Here is a 21,872-nt window from a genome sequence, read left to right as displayed (position 1 = left end):
TTATGACAATAAGATTAAGTATTGTAAGGTAAGTAGAATTTTTCTTTAATTTCAAAACTGGTCAGATTAGAAAATATTTTGTGCTGTTTGAAGCATGTTACATAGAATTACATAGAATCCACAGCACAAAAAGAGACCATTCCATGTCACATAATCCTTTTTCACTATAATTACCTCTTCCTACTCTGCCCCTGTAGCCTACTGTTCCTTTTTGGCTCATGTATGCATCAAGCCTCCTCTTATATCTATCAATGGTATCTACTTTGTGTGACTACAGGTTCCACACCCTCAGTAAATAAATTCTTCCCAAATTCTTTACTTGATCTATTAGTTTCTGTCTTATTTTTATGCCCACTTTTGCTGGACCCGCACACAAGTGACAACGATTTCTCCACACTGTCGAACCACTTCATCATTTTAACTATCTCTCTCTGGTCTCCTTTCCGTCTTCTCTTTTCCAGGGAAATGGGTCCCAGTTGAGTGTTTCCTGATAATTGCATCCTCTCAATTCTAATTAAATATTTGTGAATCTTTCTGTATTTTCAATGATGCATCAATATCTTTATGTATAATTGATACATGTTGCAAAAGTAGTCCTGATTCTCATTCACAGTCAAAAGATCCAGTAATATTTGTTGACAGATGTAAACCATCTTGAGAATAATAGCAACATCCGTGTATAAATATTAAAGACACAGGTCATCTATTTTGATCAGATGTTTAATACTGACAAGTTCATTTGAATGCAAGCAGCTGATATATCAAGAGCATATTGTTGTGCTACATGGGGCTGAATTAGCGACAATCAAAAGAAGACTATGATGGTTAAGGCTGGTCAGTAAATGACAAATTTTTACGTAAAATGTAAATGGCAGTTATATGGTGAATTCAAGCTGTCAGAAACTTTATAGATGCTCATGATATGAGATAGGAATTAGAAAGACACACTTAAAATACATGCTTAATTAAATCATGTGCTAAAGAGCCCAATTTCTAAACAAGTCAACCAATTGCTGTTGTTGCATAGTGTATGCCTCTTTCTATATGAGTGGCCAACAATTATAATTAAATCCTAATCTGGTATGCTTTTCCAACTCAAACAACTCGTTCACCAGATACGTTGTGGGAAAACATTAATTTCTGCTAGTTATTATGCAGTGCCTTGTATTACCATCCCAGACCAGACCCCAACAGTAGCTAGGATACTGGACAGAAACCCCAATATTTTGTTTTAATTTTGTAAGACTGTGAGCAAAGGATACCTCGCTCCAGGAGTGATTTCATGAAAAATAGGGATATAGTAGATTAAAATAAACGTTATTACTAACACAGTGTTAAAATATTACCCCTTAAACAATTCTAATCAATGCAATGCAGTTACCCGTAACCGCTATCTTTATTCTCACTCAAACAGCAAAAGAATAATCTCAGCCCTGAATCCACTGGTCAATACAGTTAGCAGTCAGGAATACCTGCTGTACAGAAATGGTCTCCGAGGCTGTTTTAAAGAAAATACCTGAAACCTGTCAGAACCATGCAGAAACTTTGGCTATACCTCTACAGAAGCTGCTTCTCAGCTTGTTTCAGTTCACCTTCTAATCAGACAATTCTGAACTGCTTGGAAAGAAACTGCTAATCTATCTACAGACATATCTTTAACTGAACTGAAATGAGAGCAAAATCGTGACTTCTGCTCACATCTAAAACTCAACTAAACTGCTTTTATGTAAAATGCCTGATACCTTATCTCCACCCAGTAATTGCATCATCTTACCAAGCTGAAATCTAATTAATTCCACAGAGAACCCCCTTAATCAAAACAAAACTGCAAAAGCTCAAGCTTTTTACGATGCCTTAATTGCACCCCTGGCTCCAGAAATCTTTCAAACCAGGATTCTTTAAAAACACGTCTGCAGCAATCATACACACTAACCTAGGCTTTAACCCTTACTGCACCAAATACCTGTAATACAATATAGCTGAAATTCCTGCATTCATAACACTTGCCAAATTCTGTCTCTATTTTATCTTCTAATCTTCAGCAAGAATTGGGACAATTTTGATTATAGTTAACGGACATAATGATCTTTTAGAATTAAGAGGACACAAAGTTAAATTCTTCTTTTAAACAACTGACTATTCTATGATACTGGAACTCAGGTGCAAACCATTTGATCTACTTGGGAGTTTCAAGTGAATACTGGTTTGAAAACAGTCTAAGAAGATAGAGTAGCACCAGATTTGTTGGGGCTTTCTAAAGTCTGCTACAGTTTAGCAGCTCTTCTGCAGTCTGGTGTATGGCTTGGCCTCCAGTGTGAGGGTTACCATATTATGCTGATATCAGGGGCGTCATTCTCCGACCCCCCGCCGGGTCGGAGAATGGCCGTTGGCCGCCGTGAATCCCGCCCCCGCCGAAGTCTCCGGTACCGGAGATTGGGCGGGGGCGGGAATCGAGCCGCGCCGGTTGGCGGGAACCCCGCTCAATTCTCCGGCCCAGAAATTGCCTGTCCCGCCGGCGTAAATCAAAGCTGGTATTTACCGGCGGGACAAGGCGGCGTGGGCGGGCTCCGGGGTCCTGGGGGGGGCGCGACCCACGGTGGCCTGGCCCGCGATCGGGGCCCACCGATCCGCGGGCGGGCCTGTGCCATGGGGGCACTCTTTCCCTTCCGCCTTCGCCACGGTCTCCACCATGGCGGAGGCGGAAGAGACTCTCCCCACTGCGCATGCGCGGGAAACTGTCGGCGGCCGCTGACACTCCCGTGCATGCGCCACATTTACGCGCCAGCTGGCGGGGCAACAAACACCATTTCCGCCAACTGGCGGGGCAACAAACGCCATTTCCGCCAGCTGGCGGGGCGGAAATCCCTCCGGCGTCGGCCTAGCCCCTCAATGTTGGGGCTCGGCCCCCAACGATGCGGAGCATTCCGCACCTTTGGGCCGGCACGATGCCCGTCTGATTGGCGCCGTTTTTGGCGCCAGTCGGCGGACATCGCGCCGTTGGGGGAGAATTTCGCCCCATATGCCAATACCAGAAGTGAAACAGGCTAAATTTGTTTCAAAGTAAAACTTTGGTGCAATGCATCCAAGACATTCACATTGTACCCCAAAATACGTTTGCAATTGTTAGTTTCTCACAATGGACTTTATTATAGACAACAGAGAAAAATCTACAAGCATGAGTTGTAACTATTCACTTTTATGCGTTTCTCTATTGTTATAATCTAAATCGGATGGTATCCAGTGACAATACAGATTTTAAATCTTAAAAATGTATTTAATATAACGTAAGTAAAGTCACCATAATCCCTGATGACCATAGGCTGCTTTCCCCTTTGACGGGGAGAGCTGACTGGTGGTGGTTTAACCTGTGGATTGCCACACCTCAGGCGAGGTGCAAGTTTGAGAAGGCGGGGCCTTCATGAATAACTCAGCCGGTACGGGAAATGAACCCGTGCTGCTGGCCTCGCTCTGCATCACAAACCAGCAGCCCAGCCAACTGAGCTAAACCGGCTAAAAATAAACTAAGAAGCTGATTTACCAGTGAAACTATCAAATATTTCTGTATAGTATTTTAAAAATTATTTTCAATAATTTACTCACAGGTGGTGAATGATGTCATGATAATAGGGGGATTGCGGTAGTGGGCGTCAGCATTAGATACAATACGGTACATGCTGTACTACATGGGATCAGCTGACCTGGGGGTCATAGGTAAGATAGCACAAGTAAGAGATGATTGTGGCAAGACTGCAGAGGCCTTGCAGTTGTGTGTCCATTCTGAAAATGTGTTAGTTTAGACCAACGGTGTTGGTCATCATGAAACATAAAATCAGGTCATGGAGCGAGATTCCGTGGACTTTAAGTCTGGTTTCGGACCCATTTGGTGGGGTGTTTCTCGGAGGCTGCAGTGCTAAGATTCACCCCGCTATTCACTCGAACTTTGCCAGTTTTTTGTGTCCTGGGGAGTATCTCCCTGCCGAGGCCAAACTTTAGTCAATTTCCTGGGCAGGAACGGCTCCTTGCAGGTTGGGGCGCCATTTTGACTGGCAACCCCGATCTCTGCACCCCCTCTTTCAGGCCCCCTCTCCTTTCTGGACAAAATGACTTGAAATAAATAATGGAGAAATTTGAAGCTTAATGCAGCCCTATGAAAAACATCACATGTGAAAGATACACATTTCTTACGAGCATGCAAGACAGTGACAACAATAGTCATTATGTAACGGAGTTGAGAAAATAAGCTAAGTCGTGTGAATTTGGAGAGCTTCAAGAATTATTCATCTGAGATAGAATTATTGCAGGATTGCAAAGGATTTGCTGAGAGAATGGCTTTTGAGCGAAGTGGATCTCACGCAAGAGAAAGAAAGAAATATCTAGAGCAGCAGAAACAACAAAATGACAGATTAAACAAATGACGGAATATGAGATGCTGCACACAGTCACCAGTTAGCTATAGTTAAACAGAAACATTGCTGGGAAAAAAACAAATAGTCAGCCTGAAGGTAAAAAAGAACAAGACTGCTTGAACCATTTAAATGCAGTCACTGTAGAATAGAGCATTTACTACATAGTTGTCCAGCCTATGGAAAGCAGTGTAAGAACTGTGATAAACGAAGTCACTTCGCTAAGATGTGTAAATTGTAGAACGTGTGCACGATGAAGATGATGATGCAGACACTGAATCTGAATTGTTAATTGGTGCAGTAACAGCAAATTCTAAAGAAGACGAATGGGAGGTTGATTTAAAAATTGGCAACTTGATGGTGAATTTTAAGCTTGACAGAGGTGCACAAGCAAATGTGATTCCCATAAGCCTGTATCACAAGACAAGTACGGGAAATAACCTAACTAAAACAAAAGTTAAACTGTGCATTTACACAGGTGAAGAGATTGCGTAAAGTAAACTACAATAATAATCTCGAGCACTTCCATTCATCGTGGTGAAAAATGATGCATCACCCATTCTTGGAATCAAAGCTTGTGAAAATCAGAAGCAAATAAAGAGAATAATGATAGTCACCTCTAATGACATCCTGAGTGAGTACAAAGATGGGTTGAGGGGATTGGTTATCTCAAGAGAGAACACATCTTCGAGATTGATGACACCCAGGAAAGTACCAGTGATGCTGAGAAACTGACTGGGAGCAGAGTTGGACAGAATGGAGAAACTTCACAGAATCAAGAAAGTTGAAGATCTGACAAAATTGGTTAATCCAATTGTAATTGTAGAAAAATCAGATGGAATCTGAGGATCTGCCTAGATACCAGAGACCTAAACAGACAGTATAAAGAGAGCATTATCAGTTGCTCACAGTAGAAGATATCACATCTTAACTAACTGATGCTAAATACAATTCCGTCTTGGATACGAGTTCAGGCTTTTGGCAGTTCAAGCCGGATATTCGCAGCTCCTATCTCTGTACTTTCAGCACGCCATAAGGGTGTTGCTAAATTCAGGATGGTTGGCATAGTGTTCACAACAACCACAAAATAGCTTTAACTTGAACAAAGCTATACATTTATTAACACTACTAATTTGGATTTGACACTCTACTCAGTTGATAATTAACATATAATCTACGCTCACTTACAACTAATCTATATGTGATAAACTATGATCTCTTACTCACGCTATATCTACTTCAGTCTGTCTCTAGCTGACTACTTCACTTCACTTCCCCACAAGACTTAGCATCAAGCCTTACATACTTGTAACTGTAGCTCCCTCTCGTGGCTACTCTAGACATTTCATTAACCCTTGCAGTTCTTACAGTTATGATAATACTACATGTGGCTAACAAGTGAGGGAGTGAAATTAGACCAGAGTAAAATTGGAGCAGTTGTGATCATGCCATCCCCAGAATTTAAGAAAAACTTGGAGGGGTTTGTGGGCATGTTGGTCTATCTTAGGAAATTCATTCTACACATGCCTGACCTGACAGCACCTCAGAGACCTTCGATAAAATGATGTGGAAAGGCACTGGGAACAAAGTCACCAAGAAGCTTTGACCAGTCTAAAGAGAACATTGTAATTCTTTAACACTGGTGGCGGGATCAATGTCAGTCAGCCAGTCAAGATAGCAATGGACGCTTCAAAAACCAGCCTGGGAGCTGTCCTCGTGCGGCATCAGTGGCATTCGCTTCAAAGGCAATGACTAAATAACAGCAGTGTTATGCCCAAATAGAGAAAGAAATGCTAGCAATTGTGTTTGGCTTAGAATGCTTCCACCAAATTGTCTGTGGCAACGATGTGGAGGTAAAGTCTGATCATAAGCCTTTGGAAGCTATACATAAAAAGCCCCTGAACTGTGTAGCACCAAGAATCCAAAGATTACTCATGCATCTGCAGAAGTACCAGGTCAGAGTTCAATACAAACTGGGCAAAGAAATGTGCATCGCAGACATTTCTCCCGTGATGGGTAGGTATGCATGTGTCAGAGGACAGGGGAACAGAAGCAACAGGTTCACATGCTGACAAAGAATTTACCTGTGTTTGTGACCCAACTGGTTGAGATCAGGGGAGTGGCCAAAAACGATGCCACACTAAGAAAACTGCAGCAAATTGCGCAAAATAAACTGGTCTACAAGTTGGGAGCGGAGCCCCTTCTGCTGTACAAGAGTACTGCAACTTTCCCGAGGAATTTCGTGTCGCAGAGGGAATACTCTTCAAGGGAGAAAATATAGTAATTCCCGCAACACCGAGGAGAGAAATGCTGCAACGCATACATGAAAGTCACCTCGACATAGTAACATGCAAGAAAAGATATTGAAATGTAATATATTGGCCTGGAATGGGAGCACAAATTAGGGAAATAGTGAATGCGTGTGCAGTGTGCCAAAAGTAGAGCAAATCACAACAAAATGAACCATTTCAACCACCAAGTGTTCTAGTGAGAGCCCTGGCAGAAAATTGGAGTGGACCTGTTTACGTTTGACAGCAGTGAGTATCGATTACCATTCAAAGTTTTTTTTGAGTCTGTGCTGCTGAGAAAGGATAGTAAGAGCAATACTGTATTAAATCATGTGAAATCAATTTTTGCTCACCATGGCATACCTGAAGTGCTCATCTCGGACAACGGTCCACAATTCCCAGGCACTGAGTTTGGCAAATTTGTGCAAGACTGGGAGTTTTGCCACACTATCTCAAGTCCCAAATATCCACCATCTAACGGAATGTATTGTGTAAGGTGTAAGGTATTGTGCAGACCTTAAAAGAAACCCGTTGAAGAAAGTGAACGGAAGAGAACTCTACCTGACCCTGCTAGATTTCAGGAATACTCCATTAGGTGGTGTTGGATTATCTCCAGCACAGGTCCTGATGGGGGACAAGACTGAGCACTAAGGTTCCAACTGCTATTTCCATCAGTCAGGGAGCTGCAACGTGCAGGACCTACTCAAACAGAAACAGCACTTTGATTGAGGAGCCCGATCTCTGTCTGAACTGAACGTGTGAGAGGCAGTGAGGATTCAGCAGGAAGGGATCTGGAATCCTGCTGTTGTCACAGGAATCAGAGGAAAAACTGGAAAAATCCTACGGAAAATAAATGAAACACGACCCTGCTATGAACCAGAAAGTGCAGCTGAAGACCAAGAGCCAGAATCCACCAGTGAACCAAACAAAACCTGACAGACAAAACCTGACAGTCCTGAAAACTATCGGAGGAGTGAAAGTGACACAGAGACGGAGGAGGCCCCTCATCCTTCAAAATCATCCTGCCACCATTCAGAACATCCAGTGGAAGAATTGTGAAAAAAAACCTCAGAGCTGCCAGAGATGAATAAAAGACAAAACAGACGGATCAAAATAGAGTGCGAAAGAATAGATAAGAGACTTTGGGCACGATTCTCAGGCCTCGTTGCGCTCTCGCTCGAGAGAAACGAGGCTGGTGAATAGCGAGAGAGGCCAAAAATAAGAACCGCGCTATATTAATACTGTGGCTACCAGGGCAGGTCAAAGACTAGGAATCCTATGGCGATTAACTCACCTCCTGACCCCCAAAGTCTGTCCACCATCTACAATGCAAAAGTGAGGCGTGTAATGGAATACTCTCCATTTGCAGCTCCAACAACACTCAAGAAGATCGCCACCATCCAGGACAAAGCAGCCCCCTTGATTGCTCCCCCTTCCACAAACATTCAAACCCTCCACCACCGACGAACAGTGGCAGCCGTGTGTACCATCTACAAGGTGTACTGCAGTAACTCACCAAGGTTCCTTAGACATCACCTTCCAAACCCACAACCACTTACATCTAGAAGGACATGAGCAGCAGATACCTGGAACCCAACCACCTGGAGGTTCCCCTCCAAGTCACTCACCCCCCTGACTGAGAAATATATTGCTGCCCACATCCTGTAAATGAATTTTTAAAAACTGTACACTGTGAACTACATGGGGATCACCTGAGAATATTATGGCAAGGCTGTAGATGCTTTGCAGTTGTGTGTTCATTTTCTGAAAATGTGTGTTCATTTTCTGAAAATGTGTTAGTAATAAAGTTAGTTTACAGCAATGGTGTCAGTCATCCCCTAACATAAAAACAAGACAAAATGATTATTTTTTGTGAGAAACCTATTTTAAGCAGTGCTACTAATACTGCACCAGTATATCACTCTTCGATATATCATAGAATATTTTCAATGCAATTAACAAAAGTGCTAAAATGCTGCACAGTTGCACTGGTTCATGGACAATTTTACATATGGTGATAGGAAAATGTGATTGAGCAGAAACATGAGCAAAAGATTCAATTCTGAAAACTAGCACAATGTTGCGCAGTGGACTAAACAGCTGGCTTGTAATGCAGAACTAGGCCAGCAGCACGGGTTCAATTCCCGTACCGGTCTCCCCAAACAGGTGCCGGAATGTGGCAACTAGGGGCTTTTCACAGTAACTTCATTGAAGCCTACTTGTGACAGTAAGCGATTATTATTATTATTATTATGTTGAGCGCACTTTGTACTTTGGACTGCTGATTGCTCCCAAAGCAGAAACACTTCGACAAAATGTTCAGAACAAAACTGATCCAAATTATGATACTATACCGTCCAGAGAAAACAGGAATCTAGACTTAATGAAAACATGTCATACAATCAGACTGGTCCATCAACCTGGAGGCTCGGTTTTTATCCTGAGAATCAATGACCCTAAACTGAAGAAAATATTACACTAAGTTGCACTTTTCCCTCTGCACCGAACACCCCATGTTGTTTCTTCAAGAGCTCCTCTTTATCCGTCCCTTACACACATCCCTCTTCCTCAAATTATGAAATGTTTACTGGATTTCCACCTTCTTTAAATTAACCTTTTCTCTGCTGTCCCTGTGTTTTCTCTCTCAGACAAACGTGTGAAAGAAAGAAATTCAATTTCCACCATCAGAGAATAAACAAGCAATTGAAAAAAAATTCAGATTCAGCGTTTCACTGCTACACTGTGGAGCCACTTCATACAAGACATAGAACATAGAACACACAGTGCAGAAGGAGGCCATTCGGCCCATCAAGTCTGCACGACCAACTTAAGCCCTCACTTCCACCCTATCCCCATAACCCAATCACCCCTCCTAATCTTTTTGGATACCAAGAGCAATTTAAAATGGCCAATCCACCTAACCTGCACGTCTTTGGACTGTGGGAGGAAACCGGAGCACCCGGAGGAAACCCACGCAGACATGGGGAGAACATGCAGACTCCACACAGACAGTGACCCAGCGGGAATTCGAACCTGGGACCCTGGCGCTGTGAAGCCACAGTGCTAGCTACTGTGCTGCCCCACCTGCAAATTCCCAAGCTTAGTTGCTGAACTGTTTTGCAGTTACACTAGTTAAGAGAATCACTGTGTGAGATGCGGAGGAATCAATATCATGATTGGTCAGTTGTACGAGTCAACTGGATCACTGATGGGTGATGAGGTATGGAGAATTATTATTCAAGATGCATCATGATTGGTCAGTTTTATGCCATTATTGTGATTGGATTTGTATTAAAATAAGCCGGCTGCTTAAAATTACATTGAGACCCCATTTTAATTTTAAAAACTTCAGCAGAGTTGCTAACTTCCTCATCAAATAAAATGAACATGTATGATTTATCATGCATTAATAAATCATCACACACAGATACGTTTGAAGCAGTGTAATTTCAGCCAATATTGTGGAATGATTTCTGAATTTGAGCAGTTTAAATATTCATTCATTGTCTTTGCCTTCAATGAAAAATGTTGCCCCTCAAATAAATGTAATTCTCACGAAATTAAGCTACTTGGAAGAATTTAACCTATTTCTAAGGCAAAGTGTATTCCTTTCATAATTTATTCATCTGCCGCTATTAAACCAAGTGAAAGATATTGACAGTGACTAACTTGCATTTGGCAAGTTATTTAAATAGTTGTTACATGCTTAAACAGTTATTACTGTACACACACGACCCGCTACTGTGATGACAACTCAGCCACCCGGAGGCGTTATTTCAGTTGGAGATCGATAAACATGATTCCATAGTTGAATAAGGAATTGGACAGTAGAAAGTTGCAGAGTTGCAGTGTGGCAGATTTATTACTAGCATTGTCGCACATCGCTTCAGCAATATACATTACAAGCAGAACTAAGCAGCTTGTGCCTGAGGGCATCCTTTAATAGTTCACTGCTGTAACATTATGCAGAAATCTGGCAATCGTGAGATCAGCACAAAAAGGCATAATGCAAGAATATTAGTTACTGCATTAAAAAGAAGTTTGAACAGCACTTATTTGTTGGAGTAATTGCGTTCTTAAATTCTCTCGGTTTAAAAAACAAACTGGGGCTGAAAACCCATTGACCATCCATCCCATAAAAGATGGGAATCCTCTGCTAGGCAATTTCTGAAATGCATCGCTATAGGATTTTCAAGATTAGAGGAAGATAGTTTAAATATTAACAAGGGATGCCGTGCACAGGGTTGCATTTCAAGCACCATTTGCAATGGGAGGTCACAGGTTGCATCTGTTGAGTGCATACTTCAAGGTTTGTTAACCTGTCCCCTTGTCCCAGAGTCATTACAGAAGATTATCCAACAGCTAGAAAGAGGTTAATGATCTCACAATTGTCAGGAGCCCAAATATATCCCTGGTTTGGATTGCCCAGACGGACGCCCTTCCACTACACAAAGCAACCTCTTTACATTGAGCATATTGACCGCCACTACTGGCTGTGCTGACCAGGAGTCAGGCAATGAGGGAAATAGCACGATTCCCCCACTCAAAGAGGAAAATCCAACCCCTAGTATTCAGATTTCCGTCCCCCTCTCATGCTACTGACCTTATCATATGCAGGTGAACAAATTCCACCCCTTACAGATTCCCTTGGAATCCTCAATGTCAGCTGTTGTAATAACTTAGACCAGGCTTTTTAGATTGGCCAATTGGAATATGAGTTCCCTGATTAGTGGCCCAATCAGGAAACCTCTTTCTCTGTATATAACAGGGAGTGGCAGATCCTCTGTGCTCCCGGTGTAGACAGCAAGTGGAATGCACCTGGTTGTTCTGCAGTTGGTTTTGTAAATAAAAGGAATTCTGGTGAAGGTACTTCTGCCTCTGTGGACTGATTACATCAGTCTCAGATGGTCTGCCTCTCTTTAACATCCCCCCCCAAAAAACATCTCTGTAAGCCTTCTCCAAGGCGGCCTTCAGGACGCGCGACAACGCAGAATCGCCGAGCAGAAACTTATAGCCAAGTTCCGCACACATGAGTGCGGCCTCAACCGGGACCTGGGATTCATGTTGCATTACATTCATCCCCCACCATCTGGCCTGCAAATTCCTACCAACTGTCCTGGCTTGACACAATTCACACCTCTTTAACCTGGGGTTACCCCATCTCTGGATCTGTAAAGATTTAATCACCTGCTAATGCTCGTATTCCAAGCATTGTCTGGCATCTTTGAATCTGTCTATATATGTTTCTGGGACATACCTCTTCATTCACCTGAGGAAGGAGCAGCGCTCCGAAAGCTAGTGACATCGAAACAAACCTGTTGGACTTTAACCTGGTGTTGTAAGACTTCTTACTATCCTTCAGATGCTTTGAATATTTAAACTTCTATCATTTCTCCTAGTCTACAACGAAGCAGCATGTTATATTTACTATCAGTACTTCATTCTTAGAGGCTTTAAGAAGATATGTAGGTGGAAGAGTGCTTGATGAATGAAATGGACCTAATGTGTGTGATCTACTGTGTCATGGCTTAGATGCACAGAGCCCGTAGTAATCAATAATAGTACATCTGTCTGACTCACAGATAATCAAATGAGTAATAGAAAGATTTGGAAAATAAGTTTAGCTTGCGCAGAACGCAAATCTATTTTGTAGCTGGTGAATGTGTTGCCATTTTTATACTTCGAGAGAAAAGCTGTTGTTTGACTAGCAGGAACCTACTTTTCTCACAACATCAAGATGATTCGATGGGCTGGATTTCTGCAGTCCATGGTGAAGTGACAGTGCTCGCTATCGACGACGAAGGAAGCTGCCCAGAAAGATTCAGTTCTCTCTGGGTGACAGAGATTTCCCCTTTTGTTTTGCATGCCTTTTTGAATCTGGTACTCCAGGGTGTCCAGCAGTATTGATGTCACCAAGCAGGGTAAGCAGCCCGGGGTCTCAAAGACTGGGAGCAAACTGGGATTGGAAATCATTGAATCTTTTTACCTTTAATTTTAAATTCATTATGAAATAAAAGACTGAACCAGAGCCATGCACAGGGGATTCAGGTAGAAATTAAAATATTTTTAAAGTTTATTTTTTAGTTTCAAAATTTCTTACCAGAGTGGAGAAATTTGGCAGTCACAAATATAAAATTACTCTTGCAGGGCCTGTGATGTTTTTTTAGCAGTAATTATGAAGTTATTAAATTGTTAAACAAGGTGCAACTTTTTCAATGGTTATTACAGCGAGGCTAAGGAGCTTACAAGTGTTGGGGATTCCCTAGGATTAAGGACTCCAGAAGGTGGAAATCCCATCTGCCCAGAGCTGCCTGCCATTCAGTGGCTGACAGCTCTTCGATTGTCTGTCACCGAAGTTGGGAGCGTGGCTGCTGTTGGGGAAGCATCCAGGGAGAGGCCTAGGATTGCTGAGGGGCCGAAGCACAAGTGAGTGAGGGTGGGATTGGGGTCATGGCGAGAGGGTCACTGGCTGGCTGGGAGGGGTAATCAGAAAGAAGGGCAGCGGTGGATTTCAGCAGGCTCCTCTTCAATTCCCGATGTCGGGTCCCTTGATTAGGCATAAGCTTTTCTTGTCTGCCTCCCTGCAAGGCAAGTTCCTGCCCACCACTGGCCGAATACCAGAGGGGCCAGGCCCTTATGTGTGTATTAGTTGCCCTCTTAAAGACCTCAGTTGGCATCCAGGAAGGCTGCCTTTAAGCCTTCTCACTTCAGACTCAATCAGATGGAGATAGGGATGCAGTGAGGCACCCATTTAGTACCCTCCTGCCCGGTGGAAGGGAGAGCATTACATTTCACTCTAAGAACGTAAGTTTGGAGATTCTCATTAGTTCGATGATTGCTAATTGATTGCAGCCAAAGGAGACCTCCACAGTGCACCCTCTGGCAAAGATTCTGGATTTCCACATTTAACTATGAAAGCTCACCAATTTGCTATCATTGCAATGAAAATCCAGGCTAATACTGAATTGTCAAATTCCCATAAAGCCCCAAAAAGTGCCTGGGTACTTTTCAAACATGCCGTCCTCCCCAGATGATGTAATGCCAGCCCGGGTCCAGAGCCAAGTTTTTTGAGGATTCTGCCAAGTGTCAATCTCCATCTCTTAGCTTCACGACGTTTGGGAGATAGATTGAGACTTTCTTTCCAGGTTTCGTTGCCTCTTTTTGACCGATGACCACCTGGAACAGTCATAACGTTTGAACAGCACTCAAAGAAATCCAGGGTTTCTGAGGGTGTACATTTTAAATTGTGCTTGATAGGGATGAGTGAACCCAAACACCTTTCTTCAATGAAACTGGGAATAAGCATGGGTCTTGATTACCTTATTAAACTTCGGTGCTCCAAGTGACTTACTGTTTCGTCCACGAACTTTGCCCGCGCTACTTAAAATTCTGATGAATGCAAAGTGCCGGAAAAAGAAAATAATATTAAATGGAGGACAGGTACAACAATAGATCAAAACATTTCCTTCCAATTCCCAGTGTTCAAGCCCAAATCAGACTGCTGGGAGGAGCGTCTCCTTCCGACCTAAAATGAGTTCGGATATTCTCAACCAATTTGAAGTGTGAATTCACATAATTAGACACGAAGTAGATAATCACATTCATGGTCCCTGTCAACAGCTCTCTCAGCTGTGTTCTCATTGTCACCCTTTTATTTTAATCTTTCTATGAGCAGTTTCCCCATTTTGGGTTTAGTCTTCCGAATGGCACCCATTTTACAGATTCATAGAATGGTTACTGCACAGAAGGAGGCCATTTGGCCAGTCACACTCTGCAAGGGTAACTCAGCTTTAACCACACCCCAGCCATTCCTCTGTGGCCCTGAAAAAGAGAATCGAAGAATGGCTACAGCACAGAAGGTGCTCAAAGAGCAGACACCAATTTAATGTGCTGGTCACGTCCTTCTTTGATTCAGTAGGTGGGGATCTTTATTATGCTTCGATATAGTTACAGCTTGTGATTTTGTTGAATTTTTAAGTTAAAGCCATTAACACCATATCCAATAATTTTGCATGTGCTGTGAGAGAAAACCGTGGCAAGTTGGTCCAACGTTGGATTAATGATAGGAGTCAAAGGTTGGTGGTGGAAGGCTGTCTGTGTGACTGGAGGCCTGTGTCCAGTGGCTTGTCACAGGGATCAGTGCTGGGTCCCTTATTGTTTGTGTTACATATCTAAACGATATAGAAGATTATGGCGAGGGAATCGTGGGCACGATCGACTGGCCTAAATGGAGACACGGCCGATAGATGCCGGGAGATCTCTTTTCCCGAATCTACCCAGCTGGTTGACAGTAAAAATGAAAGTTTCAGGTTACAGGAGGATTGGTCAGATGGGCACATGAGTGGCAGATGGAATTTAACCTTGAAAAGTGTGAGGTGATGCACTTTGGCAGGAGTAACATGACAAGGGAATACTCAATGAATGACAGGACATTAGGAAGCTCAGAGGAAAAGTGGGATCTTGGGGTGCTTCTCCACAGATCCCTGAAGGTGGCAGGACAAGTTAATAGGTAGTTCAGAAGGCATACAGGACACTTGCTTTTATCAGTCGTGACATAGATTACAAGAGCAGGGAGATTATGCTGGAGTTGTACAGGACCTTGGTTAGACCACAGTTGAAGTACTGCTTTCAGTTCTGGTCACCGCACTATAGGAAGGATGTACCAGAGGGGCAAATTCTCCACCAGTAGGATTCTCCCTTCCTCTGGCAGCAATGGCTACAATGGGAAACCTCATTGGCCAGTGGCAGGAACGGAGAGTCCCGCTCCCAGCGACGGCGTGCCACCGAGGAACATGCGGCTGGGGAGGCGGAGAAATTACCCCAGAGAGGGTGCAGAGGAGATTCACCAGGATGTTGCCTGGGGTGGAGAATTGTAGTTATGAAGAGAGGCTGGATAAGCTCGGGCTGTTTTATTTGGAGTAGAGAAGGCTGAGAGGTGACCTAATTGAGGTTTATGAGGTTATGAGGGGCATGGGCAGGGTGGATAGAATGCAGTTGTTCCCCTTAGTTGAAGGGTCAATAACAAGGGGGCATCATTTTAAAATGAAAGGCAGGAGGTTTAGAGGGGATTTGAGGAAAATAGTTTTCACCCAGATGGTGGTGGGAATCTGGACTGCAATGCCTGGGAGTGTAGTTGAGGCAGGAAACTTTTTTAACCTTTAAAAGGTACTTGGATGAGCACCGCTCAGAATAACAATGCACTGACATCCGGTTGCGGCCATGCCTAGGTAGGACGCACTTTCGGCAGCTCCCGCCGGGAACGGACTTTTGGGCTCTCTAGAGGGGCCCCAACGGCAATTGTTCGACGGCTTCCAGTGTGGGAAGGTGACAGCAAGGTCCCCCCGACATTATCTATATTGGACCAGGAGTGGAGTGGTGAAAAAAGTGATCTTGGAGCAGCGAAAAGTGAGAGGGAGGAAAAACAAGATGGCGGCGGGTGGAGACCAAGCAGCATGGGCGCAGTGGTCTCAGGAGCAGCAGGGGTTTCTTAAACGCTGCTTTGAGGAGCTGAAAACCAAAATGCTGGCGCCAATGAAGGCGGCGATTGAGAAGCTAGTGGAGACCCAGAAGGCCCAAGGGGCGGCGATCCGGGAGATGCGGCAAAAAGCCTCGGTGAACGAGGACGAGATCGTGGGCCTGGCGGTGAAGGTGGAGGCGCACGAGGCGCTGCACAAGAGGGGTGCGGTAAGATTTGAGGACCTGGAGAATAGGTCGAGGAGGAAGAATCCCGAATGAGTGGAGGGGCCCGATGTTGGGGCATATGTGAGCACGATGCTCAATTCGCTGATGGGTGCGGGAGCCTTCCCGAGGCCTCTGGAGCTAGATGGGGCTCACCGGGTCCTAGCAAGGAGACCCAAGACAACGAGCCGCCAAGGGCTGTAGTGGTGAGGTTTCACCACTTTATGGACAGAGAGTGTGTCCTGAGATGGGCCAAGAAAGTGCGGAACAGCAGGTGGGAGAACACGGAGATCCGAATCTACCAGGACTGGTGTGCAGAGGTGGCTAAGAAGAGAGCTGGTTTCAATCGGGCTAAGGCGGTGCTCCATCGGAAGGGGGTGAAGTTCGGTATGCTACAGCCAGCGCGATTGTGGGTCACGTTCCAGGATCGGCACCACTATTTCGAAACGCCTGATGAGGCATGGAGCTTCATACGGACTGAAATGTTGGACTCAAATTGAGGGTTTATTGTGGGGGGATGTTGACTGTGTATATGGTTTTTATTACGTTTAGGGAATGTTCTTTTGCTTTGGGTGCTGGATGGGGATGGGTGAAGGGATTTGATGGGGAGACTGTGGGAGAGTGTGGGCGTCGGTGTTGGAGAGGCAGACCCCCACGAAGGAAGAGGGGGAGTGGAGGCCCAGGGATGGGGAATTGGGGTAGGCCGCAAAAGGAGCTGCGCCAGAGGGGGCGGGGCCAGCTCAGGAAAGCGCGGACTTTTTCCCGCGTTAGGGAAGGACGGGGGCCAGGGGGGGATGGGCGGTGCTGGGGAGGAGCGCACACTGACTGCCAGGGAAGGGGAGGGGGGATTCTCACAATGGGTGGGGTCGATGGAATGGCGGGAGAGACCGGGGTCAGCAGGAGTCAGCTGACTTACGGGAGTGTTATGGGGGGGAGCAAAAGGGCCAGATGTGGATCTAGCGGGGTGGGGGTCGGGGGGGGGGGTGGGGTATAGGGTTGCTGCTGCATTGGCCAAATGGGAGCTGGAAGTAGGAGAGGTGGCCGGGGCAAGGATCCCATCTGGGGGACTGGAGGATGCGGGAGGCGCGGGCACGTGGCTGGCGTAGAAAAGGAGATGGCTAGTCGGCAGGGGATGGGAGTGAGTAGCCCCCCAATCCGGCTGATAACTTGGAATGTGAGGGGCCTGAACGGGCCGGTCAAGAGGGCCCGGGTGTTCGCGCAGTTAAAGGGACTGAAGGCAGACGTGGTTATGCTCCAGGAGCACATCTGAAGGTGGCAGATCAGGTTAGGCTGAGAAAGGGATGGGTAGGACAGGTATTCCATTCAGGGCTGTATGCGAAGAACAGAGGGGTTGAAATACTGGTGGGGAAGCGGGTGTCGTTTGAGGCAATGAATATTGTAGTGGATAATGGAGGTTGATATGTGATGGTGAGCGGTAGGTTGCAGGGGGTGCGGGTGATACTGGTAAATGTATATGCCCTGAACTGGGATGATGCCGGATTTATGAAACGCATGCTGGGTCGGATTCCGGATCTGGAGGTAGGAAGCTTGATAATGGGGGGGGACTTCAACACGGTGCTGGACCCAGCACTGGATCGCTCTAGGTCCACGACGGGTAAGAGGCCGGCTGCGGCCAAGGTGCTTAGGGGGTTTATGGATCAGATGGGGGGAGTGGATCCATCGAGGTTTGTCAGGCCCCTGGCCAGGGAATTTTCATTCTTTTCCCACGTCCAGAGAGCCTACTCCCGGATAGATTTCTTTATTTTGAGTAGGGCGCTAATCCCGAAAGTGGAGGGAACGGAGTATTCAGCCATAGCCATCTCAGACCACGCCCCGCACTGGGTGGAGCTGGAGTTAGGAGAGGAGAGGGACCAGCGCCCGCTGTGGCGTCTTGATGTGGGATTATTGGCGGATGAGGAGGTGTGCGGGCGGGTGCGGGGGTCCACTGAAAGATATTTGGAGGCCAACGACAACGGGGAGGTGCAGGTGGGGGTAGTCTGGGAGGCGCTGAAGGCGGTGGTCAGGCGAGAGCTAATCTCCATTACGGCCCACAGGGAGAAGAGAGAGGGCAGGGAGAGGGAGAGGTTGGTGGGGGAGATCTTAAGGGTGGACAGGAGATATGCAAAGGCCCCCAAGGAGGGGCTACTCAGGGAGCGGCGGAACCTCCAGACGGAGTTCGACCTGTTGACCACAGGGAAAGCAGAGGCACAGTGGAGGAAAGCGCAGGGGGTGACGTATGAGTATGGGGAGAAGGCGAGTCGGATGCTGGCACACCAGCTTCGTAAGAGGGAGGCAGCGAGGGAGATAGGTGGAGTTAAGGATAGCGGGGGGAATATGGTGTGGAGTGCGGCGAGAATAAACAAGGTATTTAGGGACTTCTATGGGGATCTGTACAGATCTGAGCCCCCAGCGGGGAAAGAAGGGATGCGCCGATTTTTGGATCAGCTGAGGTTCCCGAGGGTGGAGGAGCAGGAGGTGGCTGGTTTAGGGGCGCCAATTGGGCTGGAGGAGCTGGTTAAAGGATTGGGGAACATGCAGGCGGGGAAGGCCCCGGGGCCAAATGGGTTCCCAGTCGAGCTTTACAGGAAATACGTGGACCTGCTGGGCCCGTTGTTAGTGAGGACTTTCAATAAGGCGAGGGAGGGGGGACCTTGCCCCCGACAATGTCCGGGGCGCTGATCTCTCTGATCCTGAAGCAGGACAAGGATACACTGCAATGTGGGTCGTATAGACCGATCTCGCTTCTCAATGTGGATGCTAAGTTGCTGGCAAAAGTGCTGGCTACGAGAATTGAGGACTGTGTCCCGGGGGTGATTCATGAGGTCCAGACGGGATTTGTAAAGGACAGGCAGCTAAACACCAATGTGCGGAGGCTCCTCAATGTGATTATGATGCCCTCGGTGGAGGGAGAGGCGAAGGTAGTGGCAGCTATGGACGCGGAGAAGGCCTTCGACCAGGTGGAGTGGGACTATCTTTGGGAAGTGCTGCGGAGGTTTGGGTTCGGGGAGGGGTTCATCAGCTGGGTCAGGTTGCTATATAGAGGCCCGGTGGCGAGTGTGGCTACGAATCGACGGAGGTCGGAGTACTTACGGCTGTACCGAGGGGCGAGGCAGGGGTGCCCCCTGTCCCCCTTGTTGTTTGCATTGGCAATTGAGCCTCTGGCCATGGCATTAAGGGAGTCCAGGAAATGGAGGGGCCTGGTCCGAGGGGGAGAGGAACATCGGGTGTCGCTGTATGCGGACTACCTGTTGCTGTATGTGGCAGATCCAGTGGAGGGGATGGTGGAGGTCATGCGGATCCTAAGGGAGTTTGGCGACTTCTCGGGGTATAAGCTCAATGTAGGGAAAAGTGAGCTTTTTGTGGTGCATCCAGGGGACCAGGAAAAGGGGATAGACTACCTACCGTTGAAGGGGGCGGAAAGGAGCTTTCGGTACTTAGGGATCCAAGTGGCTGGGAGTTGGGGGGCCCTGCACAAGCTCAATTTGACGCGGTTGATGGAGCAGATGGAGGAGGATTTCAAAAGATGGGATGTGCTGCCACTCTCGCTAGCGATAAGGGTGCAGTCGGTTAAAATGATGGTCCTCCCGAGGTTTCTCTTTGTGTTCCAGTGCCTTCCCATTATGATTACCAAGGCCTTTTTCAAACGGGTAAGTAGGAGCATCATGGGTTTTGTGTGGGCGAATAAGACCCCGAGGGTAAAGAGGGTGTTTCTGGAGCGAAGTAGGGACAGGGAGGGCTGGCGCTGCCGAATTTGTGTGGCTATTATTGGGCTGCCAATGTGGCGATGATCCATAAGTGGGTAATAGAGGGAGAGGAGGTGGCGTGGAAGAGGTTGGAGATGGCGTCTTGTGTGGGCACGAGCCTGAGGGCGCTGGCGACGGCACCGCTGCTGCTCTCGCCGACAAGGTACACCATGAGTCCGGTGGTGGCGGCGACGTTGAAGATCTGGGGGCAGTGGAGACGACACAGGGGCGAGGTGGGAGCCTCGGTTTGGTCCCCAATTCGGGAGAACCATTGGTTCGTCCCGGGAAGGATGGATGGGGGGTTTCGGAGCTGGCATCGGGCAGGGATTAGAAGAATGGGGGACCTGTTCATCGATGGAACGTTTGTGAGCCTAGGGGCGCTGGAGGAGAAGTTTGGGTTACCCCCCGGAAATGCTTTCAGGTATATGCAAGTGAGGGCGTTTGTGAGGCGGCAGGTGAGGGAATTCCCGCTGCTCCCGGCACAGGAGACTCAGGACAGGGTGATTTCGGGCGTATGGGTTGGGGAAGGCAAGGTCTCGGCGATCTACCAGGAGCTGAAAGAAGAGGAGGAGGCCTCGGTAGAGGAGTTAAAGGGCAAGTGGGAGGAGGAACTTGGGGAGGAGATAGATGAGGATCTATGGGCTGATGCCCTGAGTAGGGTTAATTCTTCCTCATCTTGCGCCAGGCTCAGCCTAATACAATTCAAGGTTACTCACAGAGCGCATATGACAGGGGCGAGGTTGAGTAGGTTCTCTGGGGTGGAGGATAGATGTGGGAGGTGCTCGGGAAGCCCGGCGAATCACATCCACATGTTCTGGTCGTGCCCGGCACTGGATGGATTTTGGAGGGGTTTCGCGAGGACTATGTCCAAGCTGGTGAAAGTCCAGGTCAAGCCGAGTTGGGGGTTGGCACTATTTGGGGTAACGGACGAGCCGGGAGTGCAGGAGGCGAAAGAGGCCGGTATCCTGGCCTTTGCGTCCCTGGTAGCCCGGCGGAGGATCTTGCTATTATGGAAGGACGCGAAGCCCCCCAGTATGGAAGCCTGGATAAATGACATGGCAGGGTTCATTAAGCTGGAGAGGATAAAGTTTGCCTTACGAGGGTCTGTGCAGGTGTTCTTCAGGCGGTGGCAAACGTTCCTAGACTATCTCGCGGAGTGTTAGGAGGAGGTCAGCAGCAGCATCAACCCAAGGGTGGGGGGGGGGAGGGGGGGGGTCTCTTTCGGGGGTGGGGAATTCGGGTGGGTGGGGGGGGGGGCTTCCCTATGGGTACCTTTGAATGTCACATGGGGGGGTTACTGTATATGGGGGAAACCCAATGTATAAGTTTTGTATAATTTTTGACAGTTGCTTGTGTTTCTTTCTTTTTGTTATTGTGGGGGGGGGTTGTTAAAAATTCTGTTGGAAAATTTGAATAAACATATTTTTAAAAAAGTATAACAATGCACTGTGCTTTGGTTGAGTTTGCAGTGCCCAAGATATTTGTGACTTTACAGCCTTCAGAGTTGGTTCCAAAAGTAGATAAATTGTATTCTGGGGATTGCTGCGAAGTGAAATCATGAAAGAGTAAAAAAGAAATGAAAGGGGAAGCATCTCTTTAAAAAAAAGGGAAATGTGATTAAAGTTCAAAAAGAATAAAGGTAAACAAACGAAGGAGCAGCGCTCCGAAAGCTAGTGACATCGAAACAAACCTGTTGGACTTTAACCTGGTGTTGTAAGACTTCTTACTGTGCTCACCCCAGTCCAATGCCGGCATCTCCA

General features: G+C 46.6%; 1 protein-coding gene across 3 annotated transcripts in view; it reads left to right on the top strand.

Annotated features, from left to right (window-relative positions):
• The window catches only part of kcnh5b (potassium voltage-gated channel, subfamily H (eag-related), member 5b), a 550,001-nt gene that overhangs the window by 309,164 nt on the left and 218,965 nt on the right, over positions 1–21,872 (top strand). The gene's annotated exons all lie outside the window — the stretch shown is intronic.

This window comes from Scyliorhinus torazame, chromosome 2, assembly GCF_047496885.1.
Source record: "Scyliorhinus torazame isolate Kashiwa2021f chromosome 2, sScyTor2.1, whole genome shotgun sequence".
In the NCBI taxonomy this organism is placed as follows: Eukaryota; Metazoa; Chordata; class Chondrichthyes; order Carcharhiniformes; family Scyliorhinidae; genus Scyliorhinus; species Scyliorhinus torazame.
This window is presented reverse-complemented; position numbering and strand designations above follow the sequence as displayed.